The sequence below is a fragment of the Macrotis lagotis genome, chromosome 5 (assembly GCF_037893015.1).
Source record: "Macrotis lagotis isolate mMagLag1 chromosome 5, bilby.v1.9.chrom.fasta, whole genome shotgun sequence".
NCBI lineage: Eukaryota > Metazoa > Chordata > Mammalia > Peramelemorphia > Peramelidae > Macrotis > Macrotis lagotis.
Genome location: NC_133662.1, coordinates 66,797,271 through 66,819,623, shown reverse-complemented (window position 1 = coordinate 66,819,623; position 22,353 = coordinate 66,797,271). Strand labels below are relative to the sequence as shown.

At 35.4% G+C, this 22,353-nt stretch overlaps 1 pseudogene; it reads right to left on the bottom strand.

Moving 5' to 3' along the window:
* Nucleotides 1-363: 363 nt before the first annotated feature.
* On the bottom strand, nt 364-1,371 carry LOC141489733 (deleted in azoospermia-like; annotated as a pseudogene).
* Nucleotides 1,372-22,353: the final 20,982 nt, after the last annotated feature.

Below are 22,353 nucleotides of genomic sequence, written 5' to 3'. Positions count from 1 at the left end.
CAGTCAAACTGTCAAAATTCTGACCTTTTCAAAACACTAAGTTTCTATAAAGCAAAATTTTGAAAACCAACATTTGCCTTTAAAGTCTCAAAAACATTTCAGTTCCAGTTGAAGCACTAACATGTAAACCCTAAAGTTATACCTGTCCACTTTAACTGCTTTTCCCTTTCAACTGTGAACTCAATACAGAACCAATTACTAAGTGAATATCCAAAGTAGGATAGTTTTAATGAAAAATAAACACAACATACTAAGAAAATTAACACAACTTGCACAGAAAGTCTTGCAATAAGTTGTCAAAAAATTCAGAATTAACTTTCCATAATAGTGGAAAACAGGAACTCTCTGTATCTTTGTAATACTCAAAAACAGTAACTACTGTCCACAATACTGGAAGCTTCAGCAGAGAGGATTCAAACGGATTTAAGCACAGCCCTACTTCTTCTAAAGTGATGTACTCTTTTGTCCTGGAAGAAATATACATATTCCATTTACTTCAGTGAATAATTCCTATTATTGATATAACCTTGAAGTAGTCATCTTGGGTGACAAGAGCATTTCTCAGTCTTGTCTCTGGATTAAACAGGATACCACTGTCTGTATGCTTTGGTCCACCAATTTCTTTGGCCATTCCCAGAAGACTGTGTGACCTCGTGGAGGGAGCACTCTGTCTGCAGGACTTCAGTTCCTGGGTCCACTTCACTGCAGTGATAATTCACAGCTGTATAAGCCGGAGGTATGACATAACTCCTCTGTTCCCCAGCAGGCCATTGTGGAGGTACCTGATAGTTATATATAGGTAGCTGATGTCCAGTGATGAGCTGGACTGGTGAGTTGGGGTAAGGAGGATATGCCTGAATATACTGAGTGATGGGGTTCATCATAGCTGGAGGCTGCATATATGTCTCTGTGTTTGGATTACTCCAGACACTATGAAACTGTGGTGCTGGAGGAGGGTTAAAAACCAAAGGACGTGGCTGCACGTGATAGGCACATAAATTTTGTTTCCTGATTGCTGGTCCCAGTTTCAACTTTTTACCATGGAAATTTATCTGTGATTCCACTATTTTCTGTACATCCACATCATTATAAAACGAAACAAATCCATAGCCTTTGGACACACCGGTTCGATCGGTGATTATCTTCACTTCTTTCACCGAACTAAATCTAGCAAAGAAGCTTCTAATTTCTGTTTCATCCATCCTAACATCAATTCCACCAACAAAGACAGTGTTTGGCATGATTTTGCCTTCGGGTAAAACATATCCTTGGCTGGCTGTGCCTGATGATGATTGGGTGCTGGCTTCTCTTGAGATGGTTGAGTTTGGGGTCTCAGGATTTGCGGCAGACATGGTCTCGGCCCGGCGCGGCTCCTCCGCCCGCGACGATTAAAGCCCCGGCGGGGCGGTGTCGGCCGCGCTTAAAGCCCACCGGTCCGGTCCGGTCCGGTCCGCCGGCCCCGCTGCCCCGCGAGCGGCCGCCGAGGATCCGAGGCCCCCGCCCTGGCCGGCCCCGCTGCCCCGCTGCCCCGCTGCCCGCCCCGCTGCCCGCGCACTGCGGCCCCGCCGCGCCGCCTCGGCCTTTAGCCGGCGCCCGCGTGCCACCGCCTTTCCGGCCCCGGGGCGCGAGCGTGGGCCCCGCGGAACAAAGGTCCCCCCTCCCCCGGCCCCGGCCCGGCCCGGCCCGGCCCCCGGGGCCCTGGCACCGCTCAGCCCGGCCTGGCCCGGGCGCCCGAGGGCGGCCCCGGCCCTGCTGCCCCCGGAGCGCCCGGGGGGCCCGGGGGGCCCCAGGCCGCGAGCAGCCCGCGGGGGTTCCACCCGCAGAAACCCGGGCCGGGGCGGGTGTCGGGGTGCAGACCGACGAGGGTAGGGGTCGGGGTTCAGCCAGCGGAAGGCGGCGGCGGGGATCGGTGTCGGGGTTACATGAAGGTGGGTTTGGGGGTCCAGGTGGGGGTCCCACTCTGGAGACGGAAGGAAATGAGCGGCTCCGGAGCTGACAGAAGCAACATGTCTAGTGCCTTGGGCCTAGAGGGTGAGCATCCTCTTGGGGGGCGCCGAGCCCCAGGGGTCCGGCCCAGACGCCCCCGAGGCGCCTGGCCAAAGCGCAGAGAACAGGACTTCCCTAGCTTTTGATACACTTTTCCCTCCTTTTCCAAGTCCAGTTTCTGTTCATGTTTTGTCCTTCTAAAAAAATACAAATCCTTGGGAGTAGGAACACTATTATCCAATTATATTTGTATAATTCTATACATATGCATATTTACTTGTGTATTTGTGTATCCTAAGTGGAAATTCTTGCAAATTAAATCATTCTAAAAGACTACTCTGCAATTATAATTAATTACCCATTGGACACTGCATAGCATAGTAAAAACAGCACTAGCACTAGAGTCAGAGAATCTGAGTATTAATCTTACTATTTAGGCTCCAGAGCAGAGAGTGAAGCTGGCGACTTAGCATAGCCCTGTCCAATGTGAATCCAAACCACTTGTAATTCATGGTTTCACATTTCTGTTGCCATGGTCCTCTTCAAGAATGAAGGACAAACAACAGTACTACCTGGGTAACCTAATAGAATTTATTTCTTCTCTGTGGATTTTGGACTAGATAGTTTCTGTGTTTTCTTCCAGTTTTAGATCTCAAATCTTATAGTACCTGCCATACAAACCTGAATCAACCTATGTCCAGGACTCTGGGATTGGCTTTTACCTAGAGGTCACTGGAAACAAACTCATATTGGATTAGAAGTTGTCTCTCTTTTATTGACATGATCTAATCTCCCAATACCTTGGCACTGGGCTGGCCTAGAGATAATAGGAGAGACTCATCAGGACAGATGAAATTTCATGTGTCAAATTCTGTTAAAACCAAAGACATTTATAAAGTAGTCTCTAGCTTTCATTATAATTCTAAGATTGAATAATTTATTAGATGGTGAACATATGGTCCTGTTTATTTTCCTTTCTAACTTGCCTGGATAAATTTGATTTGAGGTCAGCAGGTTCTTTCTTTTTTCATGTCCACGGACATAATTTCCCCAAGAAAATCTGCTAACTAGAAATATTTTAAAATGCAAGATTTTAAAGACCACCTGGAGGGAGGGAAGAATATGCTTCTCTCTTCAAGCAAAATTGTACACTAAGAAAGTAACTGCCTTGGATATCAAAGGTTTTGAGTCAGAGGGAATGGGCAATATGTCAGAACAATAGGGAGCTTTCTTCTTTTTGTCATCAATGCAACACTGAAAAAGTCTGAGCATGGATTTATCGAAATCGCATGACATCCAGAGAATCAAAAGCAAATTGATCAAAGTCAAAAGTAAGTCAAAAAGCAGTCAGACCCCTAATTAAATAAAAATGACAGAGACAGATATCTGATTCTCAAAAGTAAAATTGCAATTTCAGTATATTCTGAAATTCTATTGAATTCCAACAAATTTAGACAAGTTTGAGTGAGACCAACACACTGATAGATAATATATTTAGATATCTAGATATAAAAAATACATCTATATAAACATATTGTATAAACATATTCATTTGTATCTATATCTATAATTATACATATATTAAACAAATGTTTCTTTTACATGTGAATCTTTGCCTATCTTTGACTTTCTGTAGGACTTAATAGATTTCAATGTTACTTTCAGCTCTTTACATATAATTCTTTAACTACGGGTCAGATCTATATGTTCTTTTTTCTGAGATTGAAAAATTAGTCTATTTCAATTCAAAGGGACTCTTTGACAAAGTGTTGGGCCCCAGAAGACAATGTGCTTTTTTTTCTTTATATTAGCTCATAAGCCCTATCTACTGAAGTCTAGAGAAGTTATTATCCTCATTAATTTATGTTTCATGTTATTAATGTAAAATTCTTGGAATGCAAAGCATATACTTGTAAATTATCTTTTTAATTTCCTTTGTCTTTTGTCTTTTATATCACTTCCAGTCCCCAATTTATTATAATCATATATTTTCACATAATGGTTAATATTAGAAGGTATATAGTACAAAAACATATATTTTAATACTTGCCATTCTATCAATTTATTCATTCAGCATTTATTAAATACTCACTGTCCAAAATGGTTTGAGGGACTTCCAAATTGTTAAAAGAAAATTGATAAAAATAGTTAAAATATTTTTGCTGATGCTGTTTTAATCATTCTTTTTTGTTTTTACACAAAAATCATTCTATACTATGCATCCCTCCCAAAAAAAAATTCAGTGCAAAGAAAAACAGTTAAGCAAAATCTAAACTAAACCAAAACTTGACACTGACTAATTATATCTGATTTAAAATGCACTTTCTCAATGTCATTCAACTCTCTACCTCAAGGAGAATGGTATGTTCCATCTACTTTTCTCTAGTACAGAGATTGGCCATTACAATCACTTATGTCTTTACTTCTAGTATTGTAATTATTAGGTATATTGCTGCCATGTTATTCATTTTGCATTAGTTCATTCAAGTTGTAATATATTTTACTAAATTCCTTCTTTCATTAAATCACAGACTGAAGGTTTATTGTTTTCAATTTATAGATAAGAACAATTATTACGTAAGCCAGGTCTTTGGGTGAAAATTATATAATGATCGTGTCTCTTTGGATTAATTTTTCTTTTAGCTGAAATTTATTTGCATGATAAGTCAAAGAAGAACTTGTAATTTTCTTACCACAAACCAAATAATTATCTGAGACAAACAATTTTGATTCAACCCCAGATATAAGAGGGTACAAAAACAGTAAATATTTAAGAACTCAGTTGACTCACTGCTCTGTTTTTAAAAAATATACAGAGTCAAGACTTTCCTTCTTGAGAGAAAAACTATGCAGATAAAATTCTGGGAACATAGTTCTCTCTTCGTTCAGTAAAACTCACTGTGTCTAGTGGACCTATAGAGCAATATTTAGTAAAGACCACAAGAATAGTGAATCATTATTTATTAGGGACTAAATACAACACTATTCAGGAGATACTACCTGACAGGTAAAAGCAATGGAACATAGTTCCAATGGAAACCACATGGTAACATCAAAAGAAGAAATCAGTGGTATTGTAATATTGGTGTTATGTATCACCATATATGTATGTATGTGGCACATAAAGTTCCTTAAGTGTTTGCCTTCCACAAATATTCTTTAAGTATGCCCACTCTTTTCACTGTTAGTATCAGTGTTGCTAGAGAGTCAATGTTCTAGTACTTCAATATTTACCATGCTACCTCAGTACATTCCTTAGCTATTTAAACTTGATCATTGTACAATCAAATCCCTGGACGTTCATTGACCTATGTTTTCTTAGTATATTCACATCTACAGAATATCAAAATCCTGAAGTAACCTTTTGGGAGTCTAATTTGAAAGAGACAATTATTCTTATCTCTGTCATTTCTTATGTTGTAACAATATTTTGTTATATTCATATAACACTGTTTCCCATGCAAAGTGCCCTAGTTTTTTCCCCTAGTGTTTTCTGCTACAAAATTTGCTTACCTCTATATTTATAGGAGTTAATGATTAAATAATAGATGATATGAGCTATGAGGATACCAGTGATGCCAAACACTATAAAGAATTATTTGTCTAATAAAATGAATATTTTGGAAGAAATTTATTATTAAAAGGCTATAAATAAACATTTAGAAACAACAGCCAATGGGGCAGCTAGGTGGCACAGTGGATAGAGCATCAGCCCTGGAGTCAGGAGAACCTGAATTCAAATCTGACCTCAGACACTTAATAATTGCCTAACTATGTGACCTTGGGCAAGTCACTTAACCCCATTACCTTAAATAAATTTTGAAAATAACTTTAAAATAAAAGCAACAAAATAAAAATTACATGGAGTATTGAAGGAAAGGACAAAAGTTTTAGACACAAATGTTCATAAATAAAATATAAAGAGAAGAATATTAAGGTATATGCTAAAAGACAGAGTGCAGTAAAGAAGAAATGCAGTCAACTAGGAATAAATGAAGTTATCCTACTATTAGACTAGAGGGGGGAAATGTCTGCTTGATTATTAAGAAGAGATTTTAAGAGTTCCCATATTTCCATTGGCTATGGCAATTATATTATGAAACAAAAAAATTCTAAAAAAGCATAATAAATACATTGAAATAGGTACCAAGTAAATCAAATTTGCCCAAACTGATGGAGCATGTAATACTGGTGAACAACACTTCACTGGCAATTCCAACATCAGAAGGGACTGAAACTTGGTGGAAATTCTCAGAGTAAAGGGGAAGAGGGATGAAAGAGAAAAGGACCAGGTACTGAAAGATCACAGCACACCTTATGTAGTCTTCTAAACTGCTAGAAAAGTTCAGAATACTACAGGGCTTATGGTATTTTGGAGTGCAGCAACAGGGGACACTGATAAATCCAGGAGAGGTCAAATTTTCTTAAGAGTACAATAGTGAAGTTAGCATAGTATTATGCAAATAAATAAAAAAAAAAAAACAGAAATTATATGGGCCAAAGGTAGAAAGACCTGTCAGAGTTCTGAAACATGAGAAGCAATTTACTATTGACAGGACCATCTTCCCCATCATCAAAAATTGGAAATCTGTATGCAGAGATTATATCTGTATCAATAGCCCACTGCTGATAGGATCCTTCACCATATCTGTCAAGAGAAGATAATGCTAACCATCTGCTTGTCTCATTGATCTATTTTAGTGATTAGAAGATCAAGTGCCTAAGCTTCCCAGTAGTGTGTTTTCATTATTTAAAAGTCAGCTGTCTTTGTAAGTATATTATTCTTGCATTATTGATTTTAACTTTAACTAGAAACTTTTGTTGTTGACAAAGAGTAAATGCCCAAATGGAATTATAGTTAATCAGGTGTGTGCTAAGGATGCCACCAAAAGTGAAATGGAAAAGGAGAAGGCACCTGTACTTCTTCAAAATTCTAATTAAAGGTGCAATTCTCCTAGGAGTAAATGCAAGAAATGTCAAGTGAACAATTTAAGTGGTTTATTCTGCATAAAATTGTCCTCTAGGAAATTCAGCCATCTCATCATTACCTTCTCTACTTTTGCTTAATTAGCTTCTCAGTAGATGTATGAAAAGAAACCTCTTGCTACTATTTCAGAAAATGATTAAGTGGGAAGTGACCTTCTTTGTCACTGATTAATAGATATCAAAATGTATTCTACTATCCTTCACCTATAACCAATATAATAAAAATGGTATGAATTCAGCAAGCACTAAGCAAACCAAAGATGAACTGCAATTCATTGAGTTGATATATTTATTATCCCCAAAAATGCTTTTTTTTTGAGAACTCTATACACAATCAGCACAAAGTTATTATCCTTGATGTCCCTCTACTCCAACAAGTCCACTTGAAAAATGGACAATTGAATCTAATTCAATTCAATTCAATACATGTTGATTACATGTTTAGAAAATCCTCCACTAGGCTCTAGAAAACAGTGACCATACAACAAAAACAATGCAATCCCTGTCTCAACAGGTACCTTCTACTATGGCCAGAAAAAAAGGTAAAGAAGCAAAAGTGAAGTAACTGTAAGGCAATATAAATTAATGTCAATACTGAGAAACTTCTAACAACTAGAAGGATCTAGAAAAGCTGCATGTAGGATTGAAGGAGGCCAGGAGATAGAGATCAGGAATGAATTTGTTTCATATATTTCCCAATACTACAGTTCTCATTTTTATAAATTGTCTCCAATTATAATGATACACATTGACAAATCTATCAAATACATGAATGTAATTCTGCATGCTAATAAATGTACACCAGCCAAGATTGACTCCCTGGTATTAAAACCTCCCCAAGAAAAATGTGAGGTTTTAAAATATAATTATCTTTTTTTTCCCTTAAGGAAAGTCAAGCTCCTTCTGAAAAAAATCTGTTGCAATCATTCAATGGACTCTGAAAATCTCCTATAACTTCCATTAAACTCTCTTTGCAATCACTAAGCTTTTACTGGTCAGTTGAAAACCATTTCTTATGCACTTACTGTGTTACCTGACAGATATTTGTTCTAATAGGTAGAAAAAATTATGAATTATTTCAATTTCAGCAGTCAAACAAAACTCAAGACATTTTATCATTATCTTAACAACTTATATACATATCATGCTTCCATATTTAAAATTATTCAATCAGTTCTTCTTAGGCAATTATCCAATTTCATTTAATTGCCTCTACCACTTGTATGTTCTTTTGAGGCTGTGTGATACAATTTCCTCACTGGGGCAAAGTGACTGACTCTTTAAACCAGGGCACCTAAACTTAGAAAACATTGACTGACAACATTTATTTTCATTTAACTCTTAAAGAAAAAATTGAACTCAGCACCTGCTCAGCTAAATAATTAAAAATGAAAGTCTAAATATGGCAAGTATACTGAACAATAAATTGATTGAAATGCAAATGAATCCCTCCCTATGAAAAGTAATGACTCCTTTTAAATCTAGTATAGTATGTCTAGTAGCACCATATATGAATCTCCATTCATTGTGACTCGGGTCTCTCTACATCCCTGTTTTAAAAGTTGATTTTAGAGCATACTTTTGAAAAATTGCCTATAGCTGCCCAATTCCTAAATATAGTTCTCTGGTTACCTTCCATTTCTCTCTAGTTTTTAGTATTATATGAACCACAGTTGATTCATTCACTCAGCATAGCATTTTGCTCAGTGTCAGATCCTTTTCAGATGGTTTAATAGAAAAATTGGGGGGGCATGGGGGCAGCTGCATGGCACAGGCCTCAGACAATTAATAATTTCTTAGTTGTGTGACCATGGATAAGTCTCTCTTAACTCCATTGTCTTAAAGAAATAAAAACAAGACTTGGAATCAAAGGACCTGGGTTTGTGCATCAAATTCACTACTTAATACCTCTATAACCTTCAGTTAATTTCTCTGCATTTCAATTACACCTTTTATAAAAATAAGTTTGAATTAGATGGCTTCTGAGGTCCATTTTAGCTTGAAATTTTTTATCTCAATATTCTCTTTCTTACTTTGATTACCCTGAGTTTTCGAAGATCAAAAGTGAAAATGTAAGCTATCAATTCAGTGTTCCCTTTTTGATCAATGTTATTTTATTTAAATGCCAAGAGCTATTTGCACCAAATCCTTCAGTGATGTTTAAAACAGTGAAATGGAAATAAATGTTAGTTTAAATATCCATAAAACTGTACTAATATTCCAGCCACTATTTTCACAATTCTATAATGTTTAAACACCTACCAGAAGAGACAAAATAATTTCAGAATATTAAAAACTTTTCTGGGAGAAAAAATATCTACCACAGTTTCAATGTTATAGAAATGGTTTATTAGTTAGTATACTTTACCACCTCAAAGAAAAGTTATCATTTCCATTATATTTTTAATCCTAGGCAATTTGTTTACCTTCTCTGCTTCAAGTTCTTAAAGACCTTGGAACCACAGGGATTTTTCTACAATTTTACATCAATGTCTTTTCTGGCTAACATGTCACTTTTGATTAAAGAGAAACACTTTTTCTTACTTCACTGAAGGACATATTTTACATGAATCAAAAATCAAATTACATTTGCCATCTGTGAGATTGAGTACAAATTTTATTCCACGTTTTTTGTGTGTCTAACTATTAATTCCTTGTGATTGGACACACTTTGATAGCACTTAAACATATTAGGAACCATTACTTCAGGTATATTTTGCTACTTTTAACCCATCATACATAATAAGCAATAGGGCAAAATTCTGAAAATGAGATAACTTGGTTAATTATGTTCTAATAACAAATATTTGCTGAATGAAATAAGCACTTAAAATAGTAACCACATTCTTATAGTTTTAATGAATTTGAAAACAAACTTTTCAATTTAGAGAACGCTAATTTGTTGTTGCCTTCTTTTGCCTAGAATATCAAGTGAAAGAAAAAGCAGAGGTAACTCAGTCATAATGTACAGAGTAAGAACCAGGTTCAAATTCAGCCTCCTACCCTTAATATGTGACCCTAGGTTCCAAAAGCACCATCCAAAGGCAAGAAACTGTTGATAAAGCAGAAATAACTGACCGGTTCAAATCAGGGCTGATAATCTGCTAAATAGTATCTGGAAGATGTGGAAGTTATCCAACCTTTCTATGCTACAGACTTACATCTGTAAAAAGAAGATTTTGAATTCAATGTTTCCTTTCATCTCTAAGCCTACAATTGAATCTGATTAAGTCACAAGTTGAGGTATGATTTTATTTGTCAAGAGTAATCTGCAAACAAGAATTTACAGGCCTTTCACATATTTCCATATGAGGAAAAGAGAGCTTCATAACAATCATCATATGGATCTTTCTCAGATCAGGGTCCTAGATTCTAGGGTCCTAGAATTCCTGAAGAAAAACTTGGAATTTTGAATAATGTTTCTGATATATGTGGTATATGGTATCTTAGAGAAATCATTTCTGCTGTTTTCCTCAATTTCTGATATTAAACAAGTGATTTGTTTTTATTTTTTATATAACCAAACTCACAGATATAAGAAAATGGGACTAGACATCAGTGGATATTATTAAGGTCAAGCTAAAATTTAATGCCTCAAACGATAAAGAGTAATTTGGAATGAAACAACTTGTGTTTTTAAACCTTGTTTTGTTAAAAAAAAAAAGAAACTTTACTGATATTTACTAATCAGCATGTACTTTATAAATATGCATATTTTACATATGTCATATATTATGATACAACTATATAAATATTACATAATTGTGATGACAGAAAATTCATTTGATATTCATTTGATATGTTTACCTTTTAAAATCTTTTGAAAATAGTTTAGACAAATTAAATCAGTTCTATCAGTCTTTTATCATTCCTTTACATTCTGTCCTTCTTTTCATTCTTCCCTATGCACCCCTTCCATTTCTGCTCACATGCTTTCTTTCTCTCACCCTCCTCATTAACTCCTATTTTTTTCTGTCATCATTTCCCACTTCCTCCTCTATTTTCAAACAGCTCCTTTCCCTCCCCACTAATCTTACTTTCCCATCTTCTTCCTTTTCTTCTTCCTCCTCTTTCTACTCTTCTTTTCTTCTCCTCTTCTTTCTCTTCCTCTTCTTTTTCTTCCTCCTCTTCTACAACACCTCTTTTTACATCTCCTCTTCCTTTTTATTCCTCCTTTTCCTTCTCATGCTCCTATTTTCACTCATTCTTCTTTTTCCTCCTATTTTTGTTCCTCCTCCTTCTACTTTTCCTCCTCTTCCCTCCCTTCTCTCTCCCTCTCTCTTCCTCCTTATTCACCTTTAATCTCTTTCTATTGGTTAAAAATGTCTGATTTCACAGAAGTTATGAGTTATTCTAAATCCTAAGATTCCTTTTTAAGTGAAACTTAAGAATATTTCAAAAACATTCTTATTTAATTCATGTTCTGATATCATCTGAAATGACTATTCAGTATTAAAATATATCAACGGACATAGGGTTATAATGACTTGATGTGAAGATGAACATAATGGATAGGAAAAATAATTATATGTAATATATGTATGTAAAATCTATTTAATTAAAATAATAATCAAAATGTTGTTCCAATTTAAGAACTTGAATGGGAGACTCTGATGGAAAAATATTAATATATAAATTTCAAAAACTGAATTCATTTTACAGGTACTTTTTGATAGGGTGATTAGGGAAGCATGGATTTGTAATTCCCTTTGTATCAAGAAATTTAAATGTGAAACCTTCTAAACCATGAGAGAATATCTTTTTTTTAGGTTTTTGCAAGGCAAATGGGGTTAAGTGGCTTGCCAAAGTGTCTGAGGCCGGATTTGAACTCAGGCACTCCTGACTCCAGGATCAGTACTCTATCCACTGCATCACCTAGCTGTCCCCATTACAGATTATCTTCAACAAATATTTTTTAAAAGTTGTCACAGAAACTGAGATGTTAAAAGTCATCTATTCTCACACATCTTGCATATGCAGAAATATAATTTGAATATGCATTTTCTTAAATCCAAGAAGAGTCTTCTACCTACTCCATCCTGCTGTCTTATATATTATGTGGACATTATTTTTTTGATTTCATTAGTATACAATTCTCACTGGCTTAGAGAAAATGGTAAATGAATGAAAATTTTCTGAAATGAAAAGTTTGAGTCAATGAGCTTTTAGAAACAGCAATGTCAGACTTCTGGTCAAGATGGCAGAGTGAAGACAGACACAGTTCTAAAGTCTCCTGATCTTTCCCCATCTATGATATGAAACAAACCTCTTAACAGAAATCTGATCCACAAAATCCAGAAAGAAAAGCAAGAACAAAGAAATTCTACCTCTGGATTTGTTTCCATGTTGCTGGGTGAGCCCAGGTGCAGAGGGCGGAGCAGCAGCAGAGCAGCCTGATTAGCTGTGGAGTTGGAGCATTGGGAGCCTGAGGGCCCAAGAACTAGAGCTGCTTGATCAGTGGGGTTGGAGCCTGGTTGACCTCAGGGGCTTAGTTCAACTAGGGAGCAGAGGCATTGGTGTTGGTGCTGACCCTCTGGAGCTTGCCAACAGGGCTGGGAGGAGAGTTCTGATGCAGGAGAGCTGGGGACAACATCCCTGGGCTCCTCTGGTCTGAGGAACTATGAGTCCACCTTCTATTGTGGCTGAGGCCTCTTCCCAGAACAAACACAATTACAGACTACTTCTACTCCAGGCACAGGTATGTGAGCAAAAGAATCAGCCCAGCTAAAAATATGAAGAGGGATGACCTCACCCCAGGGTAGAGCCCACCATTGATTGAAGACAAAAGTATTTAACAGTTTCAATAACACCCTCCAGGCTAAGGGAGAAGCCCTAAATCAAGGTCACAGACACTCCAGAAAAACAACCAGCACCACCTACTAGCCGGCCAGAGAAATTGTACTCAGTGAGCAAATTTTCTAGTACCGTCTACTGGCCAGCTGGAGATATTGCATTCAGTGAGTAAAGCTTCTAGGAATCCCAATACCAAACCTCTGTGAACCAGCCCCTCCCCAACTGAAGGACTTAGCAAAATGAAGAAAGGTCAGTGGAAAGGTGGATCCATAGAAAAATTCTTGGAAGGAAAAGACTCTAACTGTGAGAGACCTAGAACATCTGAGGAGAATATGATCTGGTCTCCCTTCCTTGAAGAAATAAGGGAAGGAGTTTAAAAATCATTTGGAAAATTTGGGAGAGTCAACACCATGCAACAAAAAAATTAATCATTGGAAAATACAATTGGAAAAATACAAAATGAGAATAATTCTCTCAGATCCTTAATGGGACAAAAACAAAATGAGAATAAATCTCTCAGATCATCAATTGGACAAATATAAAATGAGAATAATTCTCTCAGATTCTCAATTGGGAAAAAGCAAAAAGAAAATAATTCTCTCAAAACCTCAACTGATCAAATAGAAAGCTCTTTCAATAGTGGAACTGACCACTTGGAAAAAGAGTTGCAAAAGGTAAATGAAGAAAACTCCTCTCAAAAAAAAGAATGGGAGGCGGCTAGGTGGCATAGTGGATAAAGCACTGGCCTTGGAGTCAGGAGTACCTGGGTTCAAATCCGGTCTCAGACACTTAATAATTACCTAGCTGTATGGCCTTGAGCAAGCCACTTAACCCCATTTGCCTTGCAAAAAGCTAAAAAAAAAGAATGGAGTCAGTGGAAACTAATGACTTAATGAGACAACAAGAGCCTGTTAAACAAAATCAAAAAATTAGAAAAAATAGAAGAAAATGTAATATACCTCATCATCAAAACCACTGTCCTTGACAATAGATCGAGGAAGGGCAGTCTGAGAATTATTGGACTTCCTGAAAAACATTGAAAAGATAAAAAAAAAGCCTGGATTTAATATTACAGAATCTAGTGATGTAAAAATTCCCCTGGTATCATGGAAGCAGAGGGCAAAGTAGTTATTGAAAGAATGTATTCATCACCTCCAGAAAGAGATACTAAAATGAAAACAACAAGGAATGTTGTGGCCAAATTCCAGAACTATCAGATAAAGGAGAAAATCCTGCAAACAGACAGAAAGAAACAATTTAAATACCAAGGAGCTGCAGTAATGATTATGCAGGACCTGGCTGTATCAAAATTAAGGATCAAAGGGCCTGGAATGAGATATTCTGAAGAGCAAAGGAGCTTGCAATGCAGCCAAGAGTCCTCTATCCTGCAAAGTTGAGCATTCTTTTTCAGGGGAAAAGATGGACATTTAACAAAATGGAAGAATTCCAAAAATTCCTTATGAAAAGACCAGAGGTAAATAGAAAATTTGGACAAGAGACACATGAAAAGGTTATAAAAAGTGTGTGTGTGTGTGTGGGGGGGAAACCTGCTATCCAATAAGTTGAATCTAGATATAACCCAGCATGGAAAAAAGATTCTCATAACTCTTGAGAATTGAAACTTTAACAGAGAGAATATACCTAACCAGTAGTTATACACACTCATGACTTATCCATGAGACTCTTATCCAATGGGATGAACCTAGCTATAACCCTAATTGGGAGAAAGACTCTAATAATTCTCAAGAATTGTAACTCTATTAGAATGTAATTAGCTAAAAGTGATGGATACTCAGAATTTTCTATGATTCAGATAGAATGATTCAAAATACTACCTCCTTAAAAAGGGGGACAAGACGGAGTCGGGAGGGAGGGGATTGTATGGGGTAAATCTCATTATACTAAGAGGAACAAAATAGCTATGGTAATAGAGGGGAAGAAGGAAGGAGAAGATGAGAAACACCTGAATCTTTTTCTCATCAGACTTGGCTTGAAGTCAACTTACACACATACTCAGTTAACTTAAAAAACATTGAACCTCTCAAATATTGAAAAGCGAAAAGGGGAGGGAGAATGGAAAAAGAGAGGGGGAGAATAAAGGAGAACTAACAAAAGGAAGGGAAGTGAAAAGGGAAAAAGGGAAAGGGGAAAGAAAGGGGAGGGAGGTGGATATAGGAGGCCAAACATATATAGGTGGTGGTATTCAGAAACAAAATACTGGGGAATATGGATAAAGGGGGAAAGGGGAAAAGTACAAATGGAGGGAAGATAGCATGCAGGGCAATAAAGAATTAATAATTATAACTTTGAATGTGAATGGGATGACCTCTCTCTTAAAATGTAAGCGAAAAGCAGAGTGGATGAAAAACCAGAATACAATATGTGGCTAACAAGAAACACATTTGAAGCAGAAAGATACTTATAAAGGTAAAAGTTTGGAGCAAAATATATTTTGCTTCAATTGAAGCGAAAAAAGCAGGGGTAGCAATCCTTATCTCAGACAAAGCAGCAGCAAAAAATAGATAGCATTAAAAGAGATAAGGAAGGAAACTATATCCTCCTAAAAGGTACCATAGACAATAAAGTTATTTCAATACTGAATATATATGCACCCAGTGGGATACCATCCAAATTCTTAGAGGAGAAGCTGAAAGAACTGCAGGAAGACATAGACAGCAAAACTCTACTAGTGGGAGAGCTCAACCTCATGCTCTCAGAACTCGATAAATCAAATCATAAAATAAACAAGAAAGAAGTTAAGGAGGTAAATAGATTGTTAGAAAAACTAGGTATGATAGACTTATGGAGGAAACTGAATGAGGATAGAAAGGAATATACCTTTTTCTCTACAGTACATGGCACTTATACAAAAATTGACTATGTACTAGGACCAAAAAACCTAATGATCAACTGCAGAAAGGCAGAAATAGTGAATACATCTTTCTCAGATCACAATGCAATAAATGTCATATGGAATATTGGGCCAGGGAGATATAGACCCATAACCAATTGGAAACTGAACAACCTCATTTTAAAGAATGTGTGGATCAAAAAACAAATTATAGAAAGAATTAATTATTTTATCCTAGATGATGACAATAATGAAACAACATACCAAAACCTCTGGGATTCACTCAAAGTGGCTGTCAGGGGGATATATTATATGTTTCAATACTTACATGAATAAATTAGAGAAAGAGGAAATCAATGATCTAAATATGCAACTAAAAAAATTATAGAAAGAACAAACTAAAAATTCCCAATTAAATATCAAATTAGAAATTCTAAAAATTAAAGGAGAAATTAATAATATTGAAAGCAAAAAAGACTATTGAATTAATAAATGAAACCAAAAGTTGGTTTTATGAAAAAAACAATAAAATTGATAAACCTCTGGTCAATTTGATTAAAAAAAGAAAGAAGAAAACTAAATTGCTAGTATAATAAATGAAAAAGGTGAACTCACCACCAATGAAGAGGATATTAAAGTAATAATTTGAAATTATTTTGCCCAACTCTAAGCTAATAAATTTGACAATCTAAATGAATTGGATGAATATTTACAAAAAATATAAGTTGCCCAGGTTAAGTGAGGAGGAAAATTCAATACCTAAACAACCCTATCTCAGAAAAAGAAATTCAACAAGCCATCATTGAACTCCCTAAGAAAAAATCTCCAGGGACTGATGGATTCACAAAGGAATTCTACCAAACATTTAAGGAACAATTGGTTCCAATTCTATATGAATTCTGTAAAAATAGGGGAAAATGGAACTCTGCCTAACTCTTTCTATGACACCAATGTAGCGCTGATATCTAAACCAGGCAGAGTTAAAAAAGAGAAAGAAAATTATAGACCTACCTCCCTGATGAATATAGATGCAAAAATCTTAAATAAAATCTTAGCAAAACAATTGCAACAAGTTATCACTGGGATAATACATTTTGACCAAGTAGGATTCATCCCCGGAATGCAGGGTTGGTTCAATACTAGGCAAACCATTAGTATAATCAATTATATCAACAACAAACCTATCAGAAATTATATGATCATATCAATAGATGCTGAAACAGCTTTTGACAAAATACAGCATGCATTCCTACTAAATACAATAGAGAGTGTAGGAATAAATGGACTGTTCCTTAGAATCATTAGCAGTATCTATCTGAAAACATCAACAAGCATTACATTCAATGGGGACAGGCTAGAGACATTCCCAATAAGATCAGGGGTGAAACAAGGATGCCCATTAACACTACTATTATTCAATATCATATTAGAAATGTTAGCTTCAGTAATTAGAGAAGAAAAAGAAATTGAAGGAATTAGAATTGGGAAGGAAGAGAAAAAAACTCTCACTCTAGCAAATGACATGATGGTAAACCTAGAGAATCCCAGGAAATAATGCAAAACTACAGGAAACAATTAGCAATTTTAGCAAATTTGTAGGGTATAAAATAAACCCTCATAAATCCTCAAATTTTCTATATATGACTAGCAAGATACAGCAGGAAGAGCTAGAAAGAGAAATCCCATTCAAAGTAACCCCATACAATATAAAATACCTGTGAGTGTTATTTGCAAAGGTAGACTCAGAAACTTTTTGAAAACTAATAGAAAACACTTCTCATGCAAATTTAATCAAATTTATATAACTGGGTAAATATCAACTGCTCATGGATAGGTAGAGCTAATATAATAAAAATGACAATTTTACCAAAAGTAAACTAGCTGTTTAGTGCCCTACCAATCAAAATTCCAAAAAACAACTTTAATTAGTTAGAAAAAGCTATATATGTAAATTCATATGGAGAAATAAAAAGTCAAGAATTTCTAGGGATATAATGAAAAAAGTGCAAAAGAAGGGGATCTTAGACCTACCCAATCTAAAATTATATTATAAAGCACTGGACATCAAAACTATCTGGTATTGGCTAAGAAATTGAGTGATGGACCAATGGAATAAAATAGGTGCAATAACAAGAAAGAATTATAGGAATCTGCTGTTTGAAAAACCCAAAGATTACAGCTTTGGGGATAAAAATTCTCTCTTTGATAAAAACTGCTGGGAAACTTGGAATTTAGTATAGAAGAAACTTAGATTAGATCAACACCTCACATCCTATACCAAGATAAGACCCGAATGGATACAGGATTCAGGCATAAAAAACAATACTATAAACAAATTAGAAGATCAAGGACTAGTTTACCTGTCAGATCTATGGAAAGGGAAGCAGTTTATGGCTAAGGAAGAGATGGGGAACATCATTAAAAACAAACTAGATGACTTCAATTACATTAAATTAAAAAATTTTTGCACAGACAAAACCACTTTAACCAAGATCAAAAAAAGTATTAAACTGGGAAACAATCTTTACAACTAATATTTCTGACAAAGGACTCATTTCTAAAATATACAGAGAATTGAGTCATATTTTTTTTAAAAAAGGTCATTCCCCAATTGACAAATGGTCAAAGGATATGCAAAGTCAATTTACAAATGAGGAAATCAAAGCAATCCATAGTCATATGAAAAATTGCTCTAAATCATTCCTTATTAAAGAAATGAAAATTAAATCTTCTCTGAGGTATCACCTCACACCTTCAGACAGGCCAATATGACCAGAAAGGATAATGATCATTGTTGGAATGGTTGTGGGAAATCTGGGACTCTGTTATGTTGTTGGTGGAGCTGTGAACTCATCCAGCCTTACTGGAGAGAAATTTGGAACTATGCCCAAAGAGCAACAAAAAATATGCATAACCTTTGATCCAGCAATAACACTACTAGGTCTATACCCTGAAGAGATGAAGTAAAAGTGTAAAAACATAACTTGTACAAAAATATTCATAGCAGCCCTGTTTGTGGTGGCAAAGAATTGGAAATCAAGTAAATGTCCTTCAATTGGGGAATGGCTTAGCAAACTGTGGTATATGTATGTCATGGAACACTATTGTTCTATTAGAAACCAGGAGGGATGGGAATTCAGGGAAGCCTGGAGGGATTTGCATGAACTGATGCTGAGTGAGATGAGCAGAACCAGAAAAGCACTGTATACCCTAACAGCAACATGGGGGTGATGTTCAACCCTAAAGGACTCGCTCATTCCATCAGTGCAACAATCAGGAACAATTTTGGGCTGTCTGCAAAGGAGATTGCCTATTTCCTTTAATTTAGGAAAAAACTGATATCTCATATCTGATCTTGTTATCTCTTATAATTTATGTTTCTTCCTTAAGGAATTTCTCTCTCATTACACTCAATTTGGATCAATATACAACATGGAAACAATGTAAAGACTGACAAATTGCTTTCTGTGGGCATGGCGGAGGGAAGTAAGATTAGGGGAAAATTTGTACAACTCAAAATAAATAAAATCTTTTGTAAAACAAAAAACAAACAAACAAACCAACAAAAGAAACAGCAATGCACTCTAAATAAGAAAATTTGGATTCTGGTCTCATTTTTCCACTCTACAAGCTTGAGCAAGTAATTTAACCATTTTTTTCTGTTTGCTCTCTCTCTCTTGAGGACATTGAACAAGATGAAGGTCTAACAAAGCCAATCAAACATGCTCTTCACATATGGGTTGGAGATAAAATGGTAGAAGGAAGCAAGGAAGTTCCAGGAGGTGTTCTCAAAACAACTTAAAATGAAGCCTCTACATAGACCTTAAAATTACATATACTACCAAAAAAATGAAACAAGTTCTGAACTCAAGATATTATGCAGGATTTTCAGTAAAGTTCTGTCTCATCTGGGTAAAGGGTAAACATAGCCCAGAGTCCATCGGACAGCAGGAATATTAGCAAGAAGCTAATAACCATAGTTTAACTCAGTTCCTAACTCAGCAAGCCACCATGGTAGCAGGCCAGCTGTGAGGGTTCCACCTCAGACAGGAAGGCAGAGTTCAACTCCTGGGAATGCTGGTGCAACAAATGGGACTAGATTGAGGAAGAACTAATGCATAGGCAAAGCCTTGACATAAGGGAATAAACAAATCTTTGCATAGGCAACATCTGGTCAGCATAAGCAAAAACCCTGGCAAGTGATAAGCCAGGGACTAGATCATAACCTCAGGACAAAAATTTTAGGACTATACTCCAGGTACCACAGGAGCAGAGTTCAGTTACCAAAATGATCAAAAAACAAAACAAAAAGAGCACCAACCATTGAAAGCTACTAATCTGATTGAGATGATAAAAATTCCATCTCAGAAGAGTAAAACAATGATAAGTTGCCTACAAGTGAAGTCTCAAAAGAATTTATGAATTGGTCACAAATTCAAAAACCTTTTGAATGAGCTTAAAAAGAATTTTAAAAATCAAAGAAGAGAGAAAGAAAAATGGACAAAAGAAATGAGAGTCTCCTGAATTATGGAAACTTGATTGAAAAAAAATAATTCATTTAAAAGTAAAAAGGACCAATTAGAAAAAGAATGTAACATCAAAAAAATAAATTCAATCAATGGAAAAAGGAATGCAACTCATCAGAATGTAAAACTAACCAACTTGAAAAAGAAAAAACAAAAACTAACTGAAGAAAATAAAACCCTAAAACCTAGAATTTGAACAAATGAAAATTTATGAGGAATTAGCATAAAGGGAAAGAGATATAAAAGAGATAATTGTTTTAAACTGTTCATCAGATTCTGAAGGGTGAATTGGGGTTTTTTTGTGCCTTTTTTTGTTTTCTTTTTCTTCCTCTGGATGGGTATAACATAGCCCATAGCTGGTCTAATACAGTTTCCCTAGCTTTCTGAAATGCTGAGAGTAGCTGCTTCCATAAGAGTTGTTAATCTCACAATTTGGTTGTCAATGTGTACATTGTTCTCTTGGGTCCCTTTCCTCAGCAGCAGATTCCATAAGTCATTCCAAGATACTCTAGAGTCCCGACCATTTATAGTTTCTTATAGAAGAATAATATTCTATAGTATTCATGTAACACAATTTGTTTAGCCATTCCCCAATTGATGGGCATCCTTTTGAATTCAAATTCTTTGCTACTACAAAAAGAGCTGCCATGAAAATTTTGGAACATGAGGACTTTTCCCTTTTTTATAATTTCTTCTGGATTTAGACCTAAAAGTGGAATTGTTGAGTCAAAGATATGAACAATATTATTGCTATTTGGGCATAGTTCCATATTGCTCTCAAGAAAGGTTGGATCTGTTCACAATTCCACCAGCTATGCAATAATGTCCCAAACCTCCAACAACCTATCCAACAGTGATCAATTTCCCTTTTTCTCATATTGGCCAGTCTGATAGGTGTGAAGTGACATCTCATTGCTGTTTTAATTTACTATTCTCTAATCAATAATGATTTGAAGCATTTTTTCATATGATTATTTTTAATTTCTTCATTTGAAAACTATCTGTTCATATCCTTGGACCATTTATCAATTGGGAAATGACATGTGATCTTATATATTTGATGCAATTCTCTATATGTTTTAGAAATGAGACCTTTATCAGAGCTCCTGGTTTTGAAGATTGCTTCACAGCTTTCTGCTTTTCTTCTAATTTTCACAGCATTGATTTTATAAGTGTAAATTTTTTTTAATTTAATATAGCAAAAATCATTCATGTTGCAGTTTATAACGTGCTCTAATTGCTTTTTGGTCATAAAATTTATCCCTTTTCCATAGATAAGATAGATAGAGTATTTTTAGTCTATGAATTTATCTATAGTATCACTCTTTATGTCTAAATCCTATGCCCATTTTGACCTTACTTTGGTATAGGGTGTGAGATATGGATCTATACCTAGGTTTTGCCATACTATTTTCCACTTTTCCCAACAATTTTTGTCAAATAATGAGTTAGTTCATCCTTTTTGTTTTTGATACTGGTAGTTTGGTTGTCTTCTTTCTTTTTTTAAATCAGATTAACCAAAGGTTTGTCTATTTTATTGACTTTTTCATAAAACCAACTTTAGCTTTATGAGATCAGTAGTTTTCTTGCTTTCCATTTCATTAATCTTTCCTTTGATTTTCAGAATTTCTAATTTGATATTTAATTGAGGATGTTCAATTTGTTTTTTTTCTAGCTTTTTTACTTGCATATGCTATTCATTGATTTCTACTTTCTCTATTTTATTTATATAGGCAGTTAGAGATATAACCCCTAATAACTACCTTGGTTGTATCCCATAAATTTTGGTATGATGTCTCATTATTATCATTTTCTTGGATATAATTTTTATTTCTATTATTTGTTGTTGGATCCACCAATTTTTTAAGGTAAAGTTATTTAGTTTCCAATTACTTCTTGGTTTATCTTTTCCTAACCCTTTATTACATGTAATGTTTATTGTATCATTGTCTGATAAGTGTTTATTATTTGTGCCTTTCTGCATTTGATTTTAAGGCTTTTGTGCCCTAGAACATGGTCCATTTTTGTGAAGGTGCCATGTACTGCCTAGAAAAAGTTATATTCTTTTCTTTCTCCATTAAGTTATCTCCAGAGGTTTATCATATCTAATTTTTCTAAGATTTCATTCACCTTCTTAACTTCTTTCTTGTTTATTTTGTTATTAGATTTATCTAGTTCTGATGGTGTCTTTTAAGAAGATGAATTTTCCTT